We start from the raw sequence: 21,100 nt of genomic DNA on the forward strand, positions 1-21,100 counted from the left end.
AGAGATGCCCGTCGAGTGGTATAGACAGGTTGACAGATTTGTGAAATTGTCAAAAGTGCTGTGGATCGACCTGAATAGTCTGTTTGATATAATTGTACCAGCAGACTTGTGGGCAGAATGCAAGATAGTTATAGACTGGCCAACAAAGGAATACCCCAGAGATCCCAAAACGGGAGCACCCGATCCCGAGGTAATGAAAAAGTATGAGCAGGTTATGGCTTTCCTGAAAAATAAGGTACCTCCCAAAGAAACAGACTGGGTTAAGATAGATCGAACACATCAAGAAGTGAAATAATCAGTCCATGCTTAATATGAAAGACTAATACTAGCTTTCAAACAGTTCAGTGGAGATGAACATCTGGGTGACAAGGATCTGAGCCATTTTGTATATAGGTTTGTGTATGGCTTGCAACCTGAAATCAGTGAAATGATAAGGCAGCATACCGTAGACTGGCAGAGCAAAAAGATTGATGAGATCCTGAGACATGCAAAATACTTCAGTGATGAGATTGAGGCAAAGCAAAGAAAACTGAAAGAAAAGGCAATGTGGGCACAGGTGAAAGTTGCAGAAAGACAGGAAGCTCAGCTGGTTGAACAAGCAAATAACCCAGGAAAAAAACCTAGATTTGGCCCAGGAAAAGGGAAAGGCAATATTGAGGAAGCAAAGAAAAGGTTTCCCTGCCACAACTGTGGAAAATTAGGGCACTGGAAATCCGAGTGTAAGAATCCACCGTCTGCTAACGATGACAATCCATCATTGAATTCACAGGTGCAGAGTGAGGGGTGTGGTCAGCAGCAGCAACAGCAGAAGGCTGTTAAGCAGCAGAATCAGGTGCCAAAACCGCCCTTGCCACAAAACAGAGGATCCCAGAAGTACAGCCAGGATTCGGGGTTCTACAATGAAGAACAGGTAAACAAGCCACAACGCGCAAGCACTGTGTCACAATATTGGCTAAGGAATGAGGGAAGTGATTCTGAGGGAGACTTCTGATGGTGCCGAAGAGAGGAGGAAGAGTGCGTGCTTGGCGCAACTCTAGAAATAGACCAGGCAGGACCTTTTGTAGATGGAAAAATCAATGGTGAAAGTGTTACTTTTCTAGTTGACACAGGAGCTACGAGATCGACTGTCAGGTCAGCTGATATAAAGAATCTTCCTCTCTCGGATGAAACAATCCAAGTGGTTGGTGTGTCCAACACACAGATCAAAACTCATCTTACTGAACCAGTAAGGGTTAGAATAGGGAAATTCTCAGACATGCACCGGTTCGTGGTGTGTGACACTAGTCCTGTGAACTTGTTAGGCAGGGATTTGCTGTGCAAGATGAATTGCACTATTTTTTGTACCCCAGATGAAATAGCCTTTGAGACACCAGATGAGGATGTCCTATACAGAATGACCCTAGATAACAGGGAAAGTGAGGCTATTGGAACATATGCTGTGTTCAATCTGGACGGATTACCCCCAGAATTAAAACAGACAGTAAAAGCAGCAGTTTGAGATTTTACTGGAGAAGATGTGGGCCTGATGAGAAATGTAGATCCAGTAAAGATTACTGTAAAAGAGGGAGTGCTTTACCCAAACATCCCACAATACAGACTGACTCCTGAAATAATTGAAGGAATAACACCCATAATTGAGAAAATGATCCAGCAGGGGGTGTTAAGGGAAATATTGAGCAGCCCATGTAATTTACCTATAATGGGACTGAAGAAACCCAATGGGAAGTTCAGAATAGTACAGGATTTGAGAAAAATCAACAAGATTTATGTGTCATGCTGTCCCATTGTGCCAAATCCATCAGTGATTTTGTATCAGATTCCCCATGATGCAGAACGGTACACAGTAATTGATTTGTGCCATGCTTTCTTTCCAATCCCGTTGCATCATGACAGCCAGCCGATTTTTGCATTTCGGTTTGGAGAGCGAATTTTGGCATGGTGCCGAATTCTACAGGGGTATACAGAGAGTCCTTCGATATTTAATCAATTGCTGAAGAAATCTCTGGAGAGTTTAACAATGCCTGAAAATTCAGTTTTGGTTCAGTACATTGATGACCTGCTTGTGGCATCAAAAACACGTGAAGCTTGTGAAGTAGACACCATTGCTTTACTGAATCACTTGGCAGATGGAGGATTAAAAGTATCTCCAGCCAAATTGCAATTCTGCAAGAGAGAAGTCCAGAATCATGGACATAATATTGAGAAAGGCCTGAGGAAAGTGACCATTGACAGGATCAAAATCCTCAGAGGGATGAGAGCCCCAATGACACAAAGAGAAGTGAGAATGTTCCTGGGAATGGTTGGTTATTGTCGTCAGTGGATAAGTAACTTTTCCTTAATTGCCAAGCCACTGATTAAATTGACTAAAAGTGAGGTGAAAGACCCATTGGAATTAAACCCAGAAGAATTGGCAGCATTCAAAGAATTAAAGAACAGGCTATGTGAAGCTCCTGCCCTAGGAATGCTAGATTACGAAAAAGAATTTGAGCTGTACTGTAGTGAGAGGAAAGGATGTGCACTTTCAGTGTTAATCCAGAAACATGGACGTCTGAGGAGGCCAATTGCGTACTTCTCATCAACACTTGACCCAGTAGCTGTGGGTTTACCAGGTTGCCTGAAAGCAGTAGCTTGTTGGAAAGGCGTTCTCTGGGGGCTTCGGAATACGTTCCTGACCACCCGTTGACCCACCTCTCCCAGAGTTAGGCCGAGCAAGGGCGGAGAGGCCCTTCCTGGAAGGGTCTCGTGCCTAGGATCGCACTCACTGAACTTGCACTCTCGGACAGAGGGACACCACACAGTAGTTCTTCGTAAGATAGTACTTTATCGTTAGCTTTAAGGGACCTTTATGATCCGAAATGCAGGTATTGAAGCAGCGCCACAAGCAGCGGCGATTGCGTGATGGGGGTATGGGGGTAGCGGGACAGTCTTTTAGTTCGGTGTCTCTGCGGAGTATCCGTCGCACAGCTCTCAATCCTCGAGCCGGGGGATGTTGTTTCTCTCGGCAATCTCTGCCGATTCTCCTGGAGGAGAGTGCCGCGAGTCACTCAGCAGGCACAGGGGGTTTCGGAGTCGGGGAGCCGCAACAGCGTCAGCAGTGCTCAGATCGTTTAGAGTTCGGGGAGCCGCGACAGCGTCAGCAGGGCTCAGATGGTTCAGAGTTCGGGGAGCCACGACAGCATCAGCAGGGCTCGGATGGCTCAGAGTTCGGGGAGCCACGACAGCATCAGCAGGGCTCGGATGGCTCAGAGTTCGGGGAGCAGCGACAGCGTCAGCAGGGCTCAGATGGTTCAGAGTTCGGGGAGCCACGACAGCGTCAGCAGGGCTCATGTAGGTCCAGGTCTTCTCTGCCTCCCGTCCCTTCAGCACCCCTTGTTATACTCCCCCTCCTCTTTGAAGTCCGGAGTCCTCGCGGAGAGGGGCCTTGGTGCCTAGGGGCGGTGTGTCGGGATTTCCTGTCGCTCGGCCCTTTAATCTGTTCAGGTGGGTCTGGGAGGGTCTCCAGATGCCCAGCAGGCGAGGCGCCCGCTCGCCGGGGGCCTGGTGGCCGATCGAAACCCTCCTTGGGGAGGAGACCAGAGGTGTGACAGGGACAGCGCCTCCTGGTCTGGCTTGGGTGTTGCTCTCTCCCTCGGCCGGGCATGCGTGGTGGGGTCTTGGGTGTTGCTGGGGCCCGGCCGGCCATCGGGATGTTGGGCCATGGTGGCCGGAAGTCTGTGACATCGGGGATTTAAGTGCGGTTGCGGGGTGGCTTGCTGGTCGGGAGGGCCCACGCCATGAGGCCGGACTCACACGTGCCCCCCCAGCTGAAAGGTGGGGAGAACTACCCATCCACTTGGGGGTTCTCCTTGCTGAAGCGGAAGAATCGGGACAGGCCGTCCGCGTTGGCGTGGTCAATCCCGGGGCGATGCTCCGCAGTGAAGTCCATCCCCTGGAGGGAGATTGACCATCGTAGCAGCTTGGGGTTTTCTCCTCTCATTTGCATCAGCCACCGCAAGGGGCGATGATCTGTTTGCACTCGGAAGTGGGTTCCGAACAAGTAGGGCCGTAGCTTTTTGAGGGCCCAGACCACGGCGAAGGCCTCTCTTCAATGGTACTCCACCGCTGTTCTCGAGGTAGCAACCTTCGGCTGATGAAGGCTATGGGCTGATCTATGCCTTTGTCGTGGAACTGCGATAGGACGGCCCCGATGCCGTGTTCCGAGGCGTCTGTCTGGACCACAAACTCCTGAGCGTAGTCGGGGGCTTTGAGTACCGGAGCAGTACATATAGCGGCTTTCAAGGTGTCGAACGCTTTTTGGCACGGGGGAGTCCATTGTATTTTCTTCGGGTGCTTTTTGGAGGTTAGCTCTGTGAAGGGGCCGGCGATGCTGCCATAGTTCTTAATAAACCTCCGGTAGTAACCGGTGAGGCCCAGGAAGGCCCGGACTTCCGTTTGGGTCGTTGGGGGTTCCCAGGATAGGATGGCGTTGATCTTCGGCTTGAGGGGGGCGACCTGCCCGCTTCCCACCTCGTGCCCCAGATAAATCACAGAGCCTTGTCCGATTTGACATTTGCTGGCTTTGAGGGTTAGACCGGCCTGGCGCAGGGCCAGCAGTACTTGTCGGAGGTGCTGGAGGTGCTCGGTCCATTGGGAGCTGAATACTGCTATATCGTCGAGGTACGCTGCGCTGAACCCCTCTAGTCCGGACAGGACCCTGTTCACCAGTCGCTGGAAGGTGGCCGGGGCATTTTTCATTCCAAACGGCATCACCCTAAAGCGGTAGTGCCCGTCCGGGGTGGAGAAGGCGGAGCGCTCCTGGGCTCCCTCAGTGAGCGCGATCTGCCAATATCCACAGGTTAGGTCGAAGGTGCTGAGGTAGCGAGCGGCCCCGAGGCGGTCGATGAGCTCGTCTGCGCGGGGGATAGGGTGAGCGTCCGCTCGGGTGACCGCATTGAGTCCCCGGTAGTCCACACAGAATCTCAGTTCGGGGGCGACACCAGGGGCGGCCGCTTTCAGGACCAGGAGTACCGGGCTGGCCCAGGGGCTGTCGGAGGGTTCAATCACCCCGAGGGCCAACATCTTGGTAACTTCGGTCTGGATGCAGGTTCGGACCCGATCAGGGACCCGGTAGGCTTGGTGTCTCACTGGCGGGCTGTCGCCGGTGTCTACGTCGTGGACACACCAGTCGGTGACCCTAGGGGTTAGGGAGAAGAGGTCTGTGAATTGTCTTAGTAGCCGGCGACAGTCGTCGGACTGTTGGGGGGTGAGGGTGGTTGACAGTCTCACCCCCTCTACGGAGCCATCTGTTTCTTTAGCACACAGGAGGTCTGGAAGGGGCTCTGTGTCTTCTTCAGTCCCACCGTCGGTGGCCAGGAGCAAACTCAACTCGGTCCTCACAAAGTGGGGTTTGAGGCGGTTCACGTGCAGGACCCGGAGGGGGTTCCGTGGGGACTGCTCATCAACTAGATAGGTAACTTGGCTCTTCCGCTCGACCACCTTGAAGGGACCAGTCCATTTGTCTTGAAGGGCGCAGGGTTTCACCGGGGCCATGACCCAGACCTGTTGGCCCGGCTGAAACTCGACCAGCGTGGCATTCTGGTCATACCAGCGCTTCATCTCTTCCTGGCTAGCCTCGAGGTTTGCCTCTGCGAGTTCTCGGAATTTCCGGGTCTGGTTGCGGAGCGCCAGGATATAGCGGAACACATCAGGAGGGGTCCCCCGGGGAGTCGTTTCCCAGCCCTCCTTGACCAGTCTCAGGTGTCCCCGGACAGGGTGTCCGTACAGTAGTTCGAACGGGCTGAACCCCAGAGATTTTTGGGGAACCTCTCGGTAGGCGAACAGGAGGCAAGGGAGGAGGACGTCCCATCTCCGGCGTAGGGGTTCTTCGAGGCCCATAATCATCCCTTTCAAGGTCCTGTTAAATTGCTCGACTAGGCCATTCCCTTGGGGGTGGTATGGGGTGGTGAACTTGTATGATACCCCGCACTGCTGCCATAGGGACCTCATGTATTTGGAGATGAAGTTCGTGCCACGATCACTCACAACTTCGCGGGGGAACCCCACGCGGGAGAAGATCCCCATCAAGGCCCGGCCTACCACGGGGGTCGTCACGGTACGGAGGGGAATGGCCTCGGGGTAGCGGGTGGCATGGTCCACCAGGACGAGGATGAATCGGTGGCCCTGGGCGGTCTTGGAATCCAGGGGTCTCACGATGTTGATTCCCACCCGCTCAAAAGGGGTACTAACAATGGGGAAGGGTTGTAGCGGAGCCTTGCGTTTCCCCCCACTCTTTCCTCTGGCCTGGCACGTGAGGAATGACTTGCAGTGGGCCTCCACATTCGCTCGCATCTTGGGCCAATAGAAGTGGGTAACTAGTCGCTGGTAGGTCTTGTCTTGGCCTAAGTGTCCTGCCAGTGGTACATCATGGACCAGGCCCAGGAGGAGACTTCGGAAGCGCAGGGGTACCACCAGTACTCGGGCCGATCCCAGCTCGGCCGACTTTTGTTCGCTGTACAGGAGGCCGTTTTCCCAGTATATCCAGTGGGTTCTGGACTGGTCGCCTGCTGCTTGGGCTTCGGCCTGTTGCCGGGGCCCCATGAGGGAAGGGCATGTGGCTTGCTCCTGGCAGAATTCTTCTCGGGAGGGACCTCCCTCGCAGTGCCACTGGGCCATCTCGGGCAGGTCCCCGAGCACGGTCAGTGGTTCGGGATCTGGATGACCTGACCCGTCATCGGGAATGGTTTCTTCTTCCGGAAGAGGGTTGTCGGGCTCGGGTAGTGCGTCCCGGCCCTCGGGGACGGTGACTGTGTTCAATGGTACGGCCTCAACTCCCTCGGAGGAAGGCAATCGGATAGTCATAGAGCGCGTGGTGGCGCATACCCATTCAGGTAGGCCCATCATCTCGAGATGGGCTCTTCGTTCCACTTGTCCCCACGGGGAACTCTCCAGGTCATTACCCAGGAGGCAGTCTACGGGCTGGGAGGTTCGGACTGCCACCCTCAATTTACCGGTGACTCCCCCCCCATTCGAAGGGTACCAGGGCCATCCGGCATAGGCTCTCGGAATTGTCTGAAGAGATGACTGGACAAAAGGCGTCGGGCAGGATCTGGTCTTCGGAGACCAGGTGGCAGTGGACCGCTGTGACACTCGCCCCGGTGTCGCGGAGGCCCTCGACGCGGTGACCGTTGACCGTCACCTGCTGTCGGTACTTCTTTGTGTTGGCGGGTAGGGGTGTTCCGGGGACCATCTCTCGGTCCCCTAAGGAGACCAGGGCCATGGCGGCTGGTTCCCAATCTTCGGGGTCTTCCGTCTCTTCTCCTAGGGCTACGGAGGCCATTTGTCGAGCCGGAGGGGTGGTTGTTGCGGGTCGTTGGTACATGGGACACTGGGGGTCACTGGCATAGTGTCCGGTCTGTTGGCAGCGGAAACAGGTGATCTTGACTCGGGGTCCCGACCTCCCCAGTGGCCCGGTGCTGGCTGGAGGTGGGGCTGGAAAGGGCAGAGGTTGGCCTCTGGGAGGACTGTGCTGGGAGCCCCCCGGGAATTCTCTTGGTCGGCCTTGGTTCCCTCCGCCCTTCTGGCGGGGGGTCCCTGACTGTGGCGACCGTAGTCCCCCACGGGACCCCGGGAGGCCCGGGTGTTCACCCATCAGTCCGCTTCGACGGCCAGTTTTCGAGGGTCAGTGAGCTTGCTGTCCAGGAGGTGCTGGCGTAACGCCACAAAGCAATTGGCGGACAAGTGTTCCCACGCGATTAGGTCGAACAGCTCCTCAAAGGTGGAGACCTTGCTGCCCTTGATCCACCCGTCCAAGGCCCGGCTGTAAAAGTTCACGTACTCCACCCATGTGGTACCGGGTATCTTTTTGTAGTCTCGAAACCGTTGCCGGTACATTTCGGGGGTGAGCCCATATCTGGCTACTAGGGCCTCTTTCATGTGATTGTAGGAGTTCAGCATCGTGGAGGGCTGGTCCAGCAGGGTATCTCTCCCCTCGCTCAGGAACTGGCCCCATAAACCAGCCCCCCAGTCTTTTTGTGGAACTCGGTGGGAGGTCATGGCCACCTCATAGGCCTTGAACCATTGCTGGATGTCTGACGTTTTTGTAATACTCTTTCACCACGTCCTTGGGGATGTGGACCTTTGGTTCCGCGTTGGAGGAGGGTGGTTGATTTCCCGAGGGTCTGGACTCCTCACTTTTAGCCTTGAGCTCGATCTCTTTCAGGCTGCGTTCGTGTTCTAGTTGGAGTTTTCTTTCTTCGTGTTCTCTCTGTCGTTTCTTTTCCTCGAGTTCTCCTTGTAGGCATAATTGTTCTACTGCCAACTTTTTCTCAGCCAGTTTTAGCTCTCCCTCGATTTTCAGTTTTGCTAGCTCTAGTTCGTGGTTGCAGCCTCTTTCTTGGTCCGATAGCTCCTCCGGGGATAGGCCCTCCTCTGGGGCGCTGCTCCTCCCCGGGATGCTTCGTGGTTCGTTTGGCGGCTCTCCTTCTGTTTGGGCCCGGGAAGCTCCTGCCTCGACCCAGGTCTTCAATGCTCCCTGGAAATCCTCTTTCGTGCTTAATCCGGTGGTAGCAATTCCAAGGTCTTTGCACAATTGTTTTAATTCTCGATGCGTATAATATTCCAACTGGTCCTCTCGGAATGTCGGGCTTGTGTTGGTACCTGCGGCACCTAGGGAGGTTTCTCCTTCCATCTCTTCTTGGTAGTGCGTCAGCCGTTTACTGCACGATCTCTAGGTGTTGGCTCGGATCCCGTTGCCTGCCACCAAATGTTGGAAAGGCGTTCTCTGGGGGCTTTGGAATACGTTCCTGACCACCCGTTGACCCACCTCTCCCAGAGTTAGGCCGAGCAAGGGCGGAGAGGCCCTTCCTGGAAGGGTCTCGTACCTAGGATCGCACTCACTGAACTTGCACTCTCGGACAGAGGGACACCACACAGTAGTTCTTCGTAAGATAGTACTTTATCGTTAGCTTTAAGGGACCTTTATGATCCGAAATGCAGGTATTGAAGCAGCGCCACAAGCGGCGGCGATTGCGTGATGGGGGTATGGGGGTAGCGGGACAGTCTTTTAGTTCGGTGTCTCTGCAGAGTATCCGTCGCACAGCTCTCAATCCTCGAGCTGGGGGATGTTGTTTCTCTCGGCAATCTCTGCCGATTCTGCTGGAGGAGAGTGCCGCGAGTCACTCAGCAGGCACAGGGGATTTCGGAGTCGGGTAGCCGCGACAGCGTCAGCAGGGCTCAGATCGTTCAGAGTTCGGGGAGCCGCGACAGCGTCAGCAGGGCTCAGATGGTTCAGAGTTCGGGGAGCCGCGTCAGCGTCAGCAGGGCTCGGATGGTTCAGAGTTCGGGGAGCCGTGACAGCGTCAGCAGGGCTCAGATGGTTCAGAGTTCGGGGAGCCGCGACCGTGTCAGCAGGGCTCATGTAGGTCCAGGTCTTCTCTGCCTCCCGTCCCTTCAGCACCCCTTGTTATACTCCCCCTCCTCTTTGAAGTCCGGAGTCCTCGCGGAGAGGGGTCCTGGTGCCTAGGGGCGGTGTGTCGGGATTTCCTGTCGCTCGGCCCTTTGATCTGTTCAAGTGGGTCTGGGAGGGTCTCCAGACGCCCAGCAGGCGAGGCGCCCGCTCGCTGGGGGCCTGGTGGCCGATCGAAACCCTCCTTGGGGAGGAGACCAGAGGTGTGACAGGGACGGTGCCTCCTGGTCTGGCTTGGGGGTTGTTCTCTCCCTCGGCCGGGCATGCGTGGTGGGGTCTTGGGTGTTGCTGGGGCCCGGCCGGCCATCGGGATGTTGGGCCATGGTGGCAAGAAGTCTGCGACATCGGGGATTTAGGTGCGGTTGCGGGGTGGCTTGCTGGTCGGGAGGGCCCACGCCACGAGGCCGGTCTCACATAGCTGCTACATGCAGAAGTCTGGAACAAAGTGAGGGAATTATAATGGGATATCCTGTACGGGTATTCGTACCTCATGATGTGGCAATCCTTTTAACAAGGAGCCGGACACAGTTTATGTCTCATAGTCGGCTGACTAAATATGAGAAAGTAATTCTTGGTGCATCAAATGTGAGTCTTGAGAGATGCGTGAATGTGAATCCAGCAACGCTGTTGCCAGTTGCTGAGAGTGTGGGGGTAGGAGATGATGTTGATCACGATTGCCTGGATGTGCTTGATTACTGTACAAAACCAAGACCAGACATTAGAGATCTGCCACTGCCTGAGAGTGATCATGTGTTGTTTGTGGATGGATCCTGTCTGAGAACTGATGAAGGAATGCTGAGTGCCGCATATGCTGTGTGTACAGTTTCAGGAGTTGTGGAAGCATCACCTTTGAAAGGAGTTAAATCCGCTCAAGTGGCAGAATTGGTGGCACTAACGAAGGCTTGCAAGATTGGAAGGAATGTGAGAGTGACTGTGATGACTGACAGCCAGTATGGCTTCGGAGTTGTCCATGATTTTGGCCAGTTATGGCTACAAAGAGGTTTCCTGACCTCAAGTGGAACTCCCATAAAGAATGCTGAAGTGGTTGGAAAATTGCTTGAGGCGATACAGCTGCCTAAAGAACTAGCAGTTGTAAAATGTGCTGTTCATAGCCAAGGTGATGATTTCATCACCCTTGGGAACAAATTTGCCAATGACATAGCACAGTATTGTGCAAGGAATAATCACTCCATTAACCGGAGTAAGGAAAGGGAAATGTCTTCTTGTTCCTTAATGTTTACTAATGTGGTGGGAACATGGGAGGAGGTGAAGCAGTTGCAGGATGAGGCAGGAGATGAGGATATGAAAGATTGGGTGAAAGCAGGTTGTGCACCAAGGGAAAAATACCATGTGTGGGTCTATAGGGATGGATGACCAGTCATGCCCAATAGCATGTTGTCAACAATGGCACGGATGTATCATGGCCAGGGACACCTGGGGAGGGATGCTATAATAAGGGCCTTTAAGCAGACCTGGTACAATGCAAAATTCAGGCTGATAGCAGAAAGTCTCTGTCAGAGATGCCTGATATGTCAGCAATACAATCCTGGAAAGAAAACAGTGGTGAGCCTAGGTACAATAGGCAGGGAGGGAGGACCCTTCACCAGAATGCAGGTAGACTTCATCGAAATGCCCCAAGTCAATAGATTAAGGTATGTCCTAGTGGTAGTCTGTTTGTTCTCCAGGTGGGTGGAGGCATTTCCAACAAAAAGAAATGATGGGATAACAGTGGCCAAGCTACTGTTAAGAGAATTCATCCCAAGGTATGGGTTCCCAGTGACAATTGAATCAGACAGAGGAGGACACTTTTATAATGAAATCATGGGTTTGATCTGTGAAGCATTGAGTGTACAGCAGAAGCTACATTGTGCTTACCGACCAGAGGCTTCTGGTGTGGTTGAACAAATGAATGGTACCATCAAAAACAGAATTGGCAAAATGTGCCTGGCCACAGGAATGAAATGGCCTGATGTCTTGCCTCTAGTCCTGATGACAATTAGGTCTACTCCAGATAGAACAACAGGTTTGAGTCCACATGAAATCATCATGGGACGTGCTATGAGACATGCGTTTGTACCAGTCAACAAGCTGATGACTATAACTGATGACATGATTTTGGATTACTGTAAAGGCCTGGCTGACGCAGTTCATTCTGTGTTTCACCAGGTTGGAGAAAACGCCACCACACTTGAAAGAAAACCAGCCCATGATCTGAGCCCAGGGGACTGGGTAAGAATAAAAGTCCACAGAAGAAGAAATTGCCTGGTTCCAAGGTGGGGAAGGCCAAGGCAAGTTGTTCTGACCACAACAGCTGCTGTGAAGTGTGTTGGAGTGAAAAATTAGATACATGCAAGTCACACTCTGAGAGTTCCAAATCCAAGTGACGGCATTGGAAAAGAATACTTTGAGGAATCAGATTCCAGTGATGATGCAGACAGTGAGGCAGTAAAAAGAAAAAAGAATCCTGAAAGGGGGGAAAGTGGGTCAAGAGCAACTTTTGTCCCACCAGAAGGAATTCTGAAAAGAACATTGCAAACTTCAGAGACAAGTCCAGATTCTGAAGAAGTGCCTGAAGTCCCAACTATCAGTGACGAACACAAAAAGAAAGAAAGAAAAGAAAAGAACATTCCAACAGAGGTGACACCTGAATCAAATGAGAAAATTGGAAAAGTTCCACCTGAGATAATTCTTGAAGAGGAAGGGACAGAAAAAGAAAGAGAGGGAAAGATTGCGGAAAAACCCCGAGGAGGTGTAGGGAACATCGACAACAAGCTAGGTGAAGGGACAAGTAGACAGCAAGTAGATTGCGTGTCGGAGACCCGAGGAGGGACAGAAGTAGGGAAATCTCAATCGGTGGAAAAAGAGACTGTTGGAGAAAAGGAAGTTGTTGGAAAAGGGAAAATTGTTGATGAACAAGAGGCAACTGAGACAGAATCTGATGAAAGTGGGAATGAGATACATGAAGGTCGAGTTCTGAGAAAGAGAACTTGGATTGGAGAGAGAAACAGTAAAGAGGGAAAACAAAAAAGAAATGCTAAAGGAGATCTTTGGCCCAACAAGATAAAGAGACTGACTGACACGAGTTAACTCTTCGAAAGCTGAACAGGTGAACGAAGTGTCAAGTCAAAACCAAACGAAAGGAGAGGAAACAAAGATATCTGAAGAAACTAAAAGAATCAGAAAACCAAACCAGAAGTATAAGTCGCCAGAATGGACGTATGTGGCACTGCCTGAACAAGGTGAAGAGGCAGACAGTCAAGGAAATCCAGAGGGGGATTTACTGAAAGTGGTTGAAGAAGAAGAAGCAGTTGGAATCCTGAGAGTTATCTTGTCCGACATTGGAGAAGAAACGGATGTTCAGGACCTAATACAGTTTGATGATGATGAGGAAAGAGTGAAGAGTGATAAAAACCCAAATTGAGTAAATCCAAAGAAGTCACTTGAAGAAGAAAGTGAAGAAGTAAATTAAAAATTAATAGATTGTAATAATCTGTTGGGTTCTTGCGGCCCTAGAAGTTCGGTGGTGGAGTAGAAGAGGCTAAGTCAAAAGACACGGTCAAGTTAACAAGATGGCTAACACTGAGAATAATCAAAGTAGATGTACCTTCATGAAAAGATGGTGCAAGATGTGCTGCTGCTGTACAGGATTATTAATGCTACTTTGGAGCGTGCTTGCTCTACTGATCTCTTTTAGAGTAATAATAGACACTTTAGAAGGACATACTGAGAATATGACTAACATAGGGAAGAGTTCACAGAAGATAGTTCCAACTAGAACTAGCAATGTATATGTACATAAGGATAGGTCTATTAATGATTTTTCTAGCAATGTGTTTTCAAAATTATTGTACGAATATGTAAAGACAATGGATGTAAGGGATTGCTACGTCTGTATGCAATTACCTGCCTCTGTTTCAGAAGGAGTAACTTATCATCACCTTCCGGCTACGTATGGAATTTCATGAAGTGTGTTGATTAGTATATTTTATCAATTAGGGAAATTAGATTATAACATGTCTAATGTAGATAATATTCTTGGGCAACTGCCTATGAATAAAGAACTGAATCCTGCTAAAGAAGCTAACACTTTAGGTGAGATTTTTATCGAAACTAGAGAATTAACATTAGAATATGTTTTTAGAAACAATTTAACCTGCAGTTTGAAGGATGAAGAGAAAACTTTCCTAGACATGGTTGAGAGAAGAAGGTTGAACATGCATAAGAAAGCAGAAGGACATAAGATGAGTGAAACAGTGTGGGATATTGAGAAAGAAAAAGAGTTGAAAAATGGAGCCAGTCCAACTATGGCTATAGATGCACCACAGAAAGGCAAACTATGCATTACCAGGAAGAAATCCCAGTATGATTATTATTTCATAGGGACTAGTGAGTGCCATGATACATACTTTATTGCAACCGGATGGGGATTTAGAGGTGGAGAAGATCCAGTCTTTCCGGGAGTGTATTATATTTGTGGGAACAAGGCTTATTACAGGTTGCCTGACCATTGGTATGGCACATGTTATGTTGGCCTGGTCTTTCCAAAGATTTTTTACATGGATAGAGTAGAAAATGCTGAACAAACTAATCCATTAACACGCTATAGAAGAGAAACATGGACAGAAATTGTAGGAGATATTTTTGGAGCTTTAATACCAGCAGTGGGAATTTCAATGAATGCATATGGCATTCGGAAGCTGTCAACAGTGGTGGATCGCTTGTCAACAAGCACCGCTGGAGGCTTTCTTTTGGTAAATACTGAAATGGTTGCTTTACGCGCTATGGCAATGCAAAATCGACTTGCCCTTGACATTCTATTGGCAAAAGTGGGTGGAATCTGTGGAATGCTGAAAGTTCAACATTGTTGCACTTACATTCCTGACGAAAGCAAAGATCTAAAGGTCTATATCAAAAATATTACTGATTTGCATGAAGAATTAGTACCACTGGAAGCTGAAAGTATCTGGACTAAAATGGCTAATAAGATGATTGCTATTAAGAATTTTATAGCTAAAATAGGTAGTACCATATTTGGTAAGGTATTATTTCCATTAACGTGTGTAATTGTTGCATTATTAATTCTTAGATTAGGGTGTATGTGTTGTAGATACAGAAGAAATAAAAAGAAAATAAAACGAGAAAATGTTAAAAAGAGAGAAAAGAAACCAGAAAGAGATCCACAAGAAATAGAATTAGAAGAATTGAGGGAAAGTATGTATATAGAAACAAAAAGAGAAGATGATAAAGAAACAAGAGTTTAAAAATGTAGATGAAAATATGAAAAGAGGCTTTGCGCTGACTGCGACCCTGTCCTCTGATTGAACTGAAAAGCCATGTACATGACGACAAATCTGGGAGTGTTGCCAGATGCCCCTAAACGTGAAGAAATGTTGCAACTTAAAATCCGACCTGATGAACTTATAATGGTCCCATGGATGAGATACATTTATCCTGAAGAGACATCCGTAGAAGTAACGAATTAGCTATGGACTTCTAATTTCTATTCAGAATTTGAAACTATCAATACATGAGAAAATTTAATGGTGTAACTTAATGTACCAAGACGACATTTTTTCCGCCAATCGAATGTTTTGTAAGCTATGTTTGCAAAATTTGGAATGTAAATTTCGGTATAAATATTAGTAGACTAGAGAGGTCTAGCGCCACTTCTTCTCGAACCAATGATCAGAGGTCCCGACGCTGACGGAGAGGACGGTGACTCTACATGACGGCTAGAAATCTTTAACTTTTTGCTGAGGACCAGTTCTAACTTAGAAAACGACTTTTAGCCAGAATAGGTAAATATGGAGAAAAATGATTTTGCATTTAATTGGTTTTTCTTACAATTTGATTTAGATAAACAATATTCTGTTTGAATTACTGTGTCGCGTTGTTATTTTATTGTTATGTTTATTGAATATTTAGAGTGTTAAGTTGTATCACCAAACCTATAGCAACTAGTTGATCTCATTGACCTCAGGGTACATGCAGATTGGTTGGGTATAGAAAAGTGTTTCCCTTTTTCATGGCACGGATAGAGTGGTAGGTTGAATGTTGGTGTTATGGGCCCCACCAGCGTGTGATATGTGTGTGTGTGTCTGTGACTGAGAAATCACTCCGTCCGTGGAAGTAGAGGGGATTCGGAAGCTCCAATCTGCACCATCAGCTCCTTGGTCATTAGCAAACCTGAATATGCAGTTCCCACTATGGTTACATTTAGTAATATTGAAATTGCCTGTCCATGCAAATGAGGCATGATTTTCCTGTGTAAGTACACGTTATGAGAGTGGCCTTCGCAGCTCTTGAATGATACCTATTGTTGAAAAGAAAAAAATTATTGTAATAATTTATTTGAACTATATTAAACAATTTTGTCAGTTGGAGATTTAAAATTTGATAATATAGGCTAGATGTGAGTACTTTAACCTTCAGTTTCCTAATCGTTCTTGACATAAAGATAGCTTTTCTCTTCCGGCAGATGATGGGGTTGCATCAAAATAATAAGACTTGTACCCATTTTTTAGCAAAAGATTCAAAGGCCCAAGGTCCCAGCAACATATATCAAAATTCTGAACGAATGTCAACCGGTCCTCATTATGTAGTTTCTGGCAGATTCCCGCAATATTCAAGGATAAAAATGTCATGCCTTGCCCACCTGCGGTGATAGGGGAAAGATGGATATTTGCCCCAAGGTCTTTTGTGACAGCATCACAATCCTTCTTACCTGCATGAAGTCAATCATTGTCTTCTAGGCCGGAAAGGGCCATAAACTTGTTTTTGAGAAGAGGCTAGAAACTGGGCTGGGATTTATTAAGGGTTTGATTAGGAGCTTGAACCCGGTTTCTCTTTGGGGCGACTAGTGTCAGGTGGTTTTAAAAGGAACCCAATAGCAGGATCTTAATAGGGCTTGATTTTACCATGCCAGCTTTTACTTCTGCCAGGACATTGCCAGTGAACATGGGGTTGTGAACATTTAAGATTATAGTGTCACAGTGGTATATGGCGCCTAGAGACATTGTCGACATTGCTAAATTTGCATGAGCTTTGCTGCCATTATACTGCTTTTGCGCACGTTACTGCATGACTTTATTTTTACAAGACTCTGTTTATGCCTTTCACATGAGAACTATCTGCTTTTCACGTTCTCTGCTGAATTCCTGGAGTTTAGTCTCAACATGTTGTACAAGGTCGATAAACAATGCCCCTTGTTATTCTGTTCTGGTCAGTCCCTAGCACCTAGACATAACATGCTAAACGCCAGCTGCAATGCTGGAGACTCGTGCTTTGATATTACCGGGATGCATGTTATTTTAAGAGACACTTGGAGAAAGCCTTTCCATGGAGAAGAGCTATGCTGTTCCGATGATGTAAACTTTACATCCAGGCTTTAAGGTATAGGGTCTGTTGTCAAAACCCAGAGATCTTCTTTAATATAAATAAACTACTTCCAGTCAAGGGAAGGGCGGTTAGGCCTTATAGTCCCTTTTCCACTGTCTTCCCACTTTGTAATCTATGGAATTGTAACAATATTAATTGTTTTGAGTATCTGCATTTTGCTGCTGGTAGTGTCCCGTATACTGTACTGTAGAGCACAATAGTTAAAATAATAATTTTGAACTATTACAGTGACTCTGCCAATTCTTATTGTGGACAAGTACGATTGAGCGAGCAAAAGGGTATGCCTTGCTACCGCGATTCCTGAGAGAGTCAGGAGTGTTGTGTTCTGGGTTGTCTAATCATTTGTAGCTTTGTGATATTTGGAGGAGAACGAATGAGACACTATAGCTAGTCAGTTTGGGGATTTTGGGTACTAAGGTGATAGGTTGGTACACCCCTATACACTGTAATACACTGTTTTCCTGCACATAGTTCTTTGTAGGTGAAGAATCACCGTAATAATGCATGACGCACAAATAAAATCTCATTATGATCATCCCACGGGCAGTTCACCATATGGTTCAACCAATAAATCACTTTATTTTTAAGAGCCCGTGTGATTCGGAGGAAGTAGCAGGTAGACAGGGTACATTGACTGATATGATTACGTAGGGGCAGAAAGTGGGGGGAGGGTCAAACATGGTAAGGAAATCCGATTTTGAACTATCAGAACAGTTTTCAGAATGTTTCAAGGCATCCTAAGCCTCGCCACCCTGGCTTATCGGATTAGGAGCTACTCTCGAAGATGGAGCCAGATTCTGGGTTGTGACACCACCACTTTCCCCTATTTCTCTGTTGATAGCTAGTTGTTGTGAGTCCGATTTTATAGGGCTTGACTAGGGGGATACGCCAGCAGCTGTGTATTGCTGAAACTTCCTTGAGCTCAATGGGCATTCATCCCCAGATTTTACCAATTTTCCTAGGCTAGCCTCAATGACAGCAAGCCAGTCATAGACCGGAAATAATTTATCATCCAGAAGTTCACTGATGGGCTCACTTATGATATCTCAAGGATCAACAGCTGGGAGTGGCAGGCATGCTGGGTCAGTCTGCCTTTGTGTCTTCGGGGTCTGCTTAGCATTAGATGATTTTGGTTTCTGCATTCTTTTCCTACGTTTAGTCGCTGGCCCAATCAGGTTAACAAGCAGAGATTATAGTGGTGTTATTGACCAGGTCTGCCATTATCACTATTACGGTCCCCTGCAGATACATTTAGTATGCTAACAGGGTGGGCTGGGAGGACAATGGTGGTGTCGTTTATCGAAAGGTAGGGTCTAGACAGTCAAGTCATTAACAATTGGGGTGTTATAAGGTCTTCTGTCATAAGAAAAAGCCATCCCTCAGCCATTTTTTTCTCATTTGAGACAAGGTCCACAGTCTTCACGAAAAAGCTGTCAATTGCTGCATGTGAGTGTAATTGAGGACACGTAGTGGTGATAGGAATAGTCTTTATTTCCCCCAAAATGGCCACAGTAGGAGGAAGGGATGATTAGACACACAGTACCTTGTAGGGGGGTGGGGAAATCTTCTAGAATGCAGCAACTGGTATGATGGGCTAAGATGGGTCCGTCTTGTCCCAGTCTTCACTTGAGCGCACTCGTGGGCGCATCCTTCATGCATGCCCAGGTCTGTCCTGCTTGCTTCCTGTGCAGTGGGATCACTTGAGTGCTTTTAAAACACTGTGTGTACAGCCTGCCATGCCGCCAGAAAGTCTGGTGATATAGTCCCACACCAGGCTTGTTATGAGGCCAAGTCCATTGAAGATGCTTGCACGGAAACACTGCTGTACTCACTGGTGCAGCGGGATCACTTGAGCGCTTTTAGCATGATGCTAGTCTGGCCCACCTTGCTGCCAGAGAGTCTGGAGGATGTAGTCCCACTCCAGGCTTGGTATGAGGACAAGTTCCTTGAAGATGTGTAAGCAGCGAAACGCTGCTGTACACACCTGTGCAGCAGGATCACTGAAGTACTTCTAGTGCGATGTGAGACCGGCCCGCCTGGTCACCAGAGAGTCTGGAGAACATAGTCCTACCCCATGCTCAGTATGAGGCCAAGTGCCTTGACGATGCAAGTAGGAAAATGCTGCTGAACACACGCATAAGTGAATCAAAACCCCAATGGCATTATTGGCACACCAATGCACACCCCTTGTTAACATCCCAAGAGTCCCAGAGCTCAACTACGTATAACAGGAAAAATGTCAAGAATATCTCGCTAACCTGAAAGGAAAGAGAAAAAAAAAAATACTTTGGAAGTGGGCCTATTTGGGCTCAATAATTATTAAATTTAGTTTATCAGTGGCTCTTAAAAGCAGTCTTGTCAGAGGTTTGTGAGGGCCGCCTCATGGAAGCCTTAACTTTGGCATTACATTTTTAGAGTGGTTTAGATGAATCCCAGAGCTGGCCAACATTCAATTGCTTAAGCAATTCAGAACAGTAAGTCGTCCCATGGTTAACAAATTAAAACATCCCTTCTTTCCTACCTCTAGCCAAATGGCATGCTTCAAAGAATATTCTGCAGCTAAGTGTAATTGAAAAGAAAGTCAGAAAGTGGATTCTCAATACCAGAGACTGTTGGTAGAGATTAAACTCACATCTGAAATTGAGTGAGCTAGATGAAAAAACTGCTGACGTCCTATTCTTAGATCTGTCAGCCTTACGGTGGTCTTCTCCCAAACATTTTGCCTTGACCATCCTTTTTTGCTGAATTTGTTTTTCTTGGCCTTGGAACTTTGTGAAATTGACTACTCCTAATCTAGGCTAAAGTGCTTATGCTCACTCCCTAAAGCATGGTAAAATCGGCTTACACCTCATAAGTCCCTAGTAAATTGGCATATCATGTACCCAGGGCCTTTAAATTAAAATGCTACTGCCGGTCTGAATCACCTATTGTGCAACCCACTTATGTAACTCCTAAAACATGTCCCAGGCCTACAGCCTGAATGTAATTTTAAACTTCCAATTTGACTTGGCAATATAGTTCCATTGTCAAACCTCAAACTCACGTTGGAAAGTGGGCTATTAAAAGTGGTAAATATGCATCTACCACTGACAAAAAGGCCACTAACGCAGTCTAGAAGACAGTATAGGTCTCAATACACTATTCCCATGATCAACCCTTGGTACCTTGGCTGTGAGCAGGCAGGCTTAACTTAGGAGACAGGTATATAAAGCACTTAAAATCATCAATTTGGTAAATAATTAAGACACAACACACAATGAAAATTTCAAACCAATTTATAAGATTAAGACATATTTTTATTCTTAAAATGACACCATCACAAAACAAATCTAATGTAGGGAACCAAAGTTATGAATTACCACTTTATAGTGCTTAAAAGCCTGTGGCACCACTCTGGAACATCTGGTCGCGCTTCACAAGGACAAAGTCAAAGTTTCAGGCCAACTGCAATGGAACCCTGGCTGGATACACTAAGCAGGAGGCCTCGGTCAAAATTGTTCCTATGCATTTATAAACTTTTCTCAAGCTTTTTCTTCAGTTGCTTCTCAACAGGTTGGATATGGAGAGAGTTCACCTGCTTGAGTTTCCAGGAGGCTTCGGTAAAATCCTGGAAGTCAGAGCTCCGGAGATTTTCAGCTAGACGATCCAGCAGTCCAAGCCGGGTTGCGATTAAAGGTGGCCAACTTGGGTCTCTTGTTGAGTCAGTCACATAATGGAGCTTTTTTCCTCCAAACGTCTCCAAACTTCTGGAGCGTCTTCCTTAAGTTCTCCTTGATGGTCCAAAGGGTCCAAAACTTAATTCAAGGGTATGGAAGCTCCAAGATGGTCGTTAAGAGGTTGGGACCACCATTCCCACAACACACCTGTACAAAACCATTAAAAGTGGACTGGACACACTCCAGGCAGGCGACTCTTGGTGGTGATGGTGCAGGTAACCTTTGCCAACCTATAGCTTGCAGGGAGTTCCACTCTTTAATCCTTTTGAAGCCAGGTACATCCACAGGGCTGTAGTTCCACATAGTGTAGCTGGTGCAGTCAGTCTGAATTCAGGGCCTAGTGGTGCAAATCAAATTTCCAGCTTGGCAATCCTTCTTCTATTAGTTTTGAGCAGGAGATCTGAGAGGCTCAGCACCTCTCACATATTTATTCAGTGATCTCTGGGGTCAAGCAGAAGAGCATCCCTGTCCAGTGAGGTGCAAGGCAACATCCCAGAACATGACAACTTCATCCAAAGTGTGGCATATTCTTGTTACAGAAAGC

Source organism: Triturus cristatus, chromosome 3_1, assembly GCF_964204655.1.
Source record: "Triturus cristatus chromosome 3_1, aTriCri1.1, whole genome shotgun sequence".
NCBI lineage: Eukaryota > Metazoa > Chordata > Amphibia > Caudata > Salamandridae > Triturus > Triturus cristatus.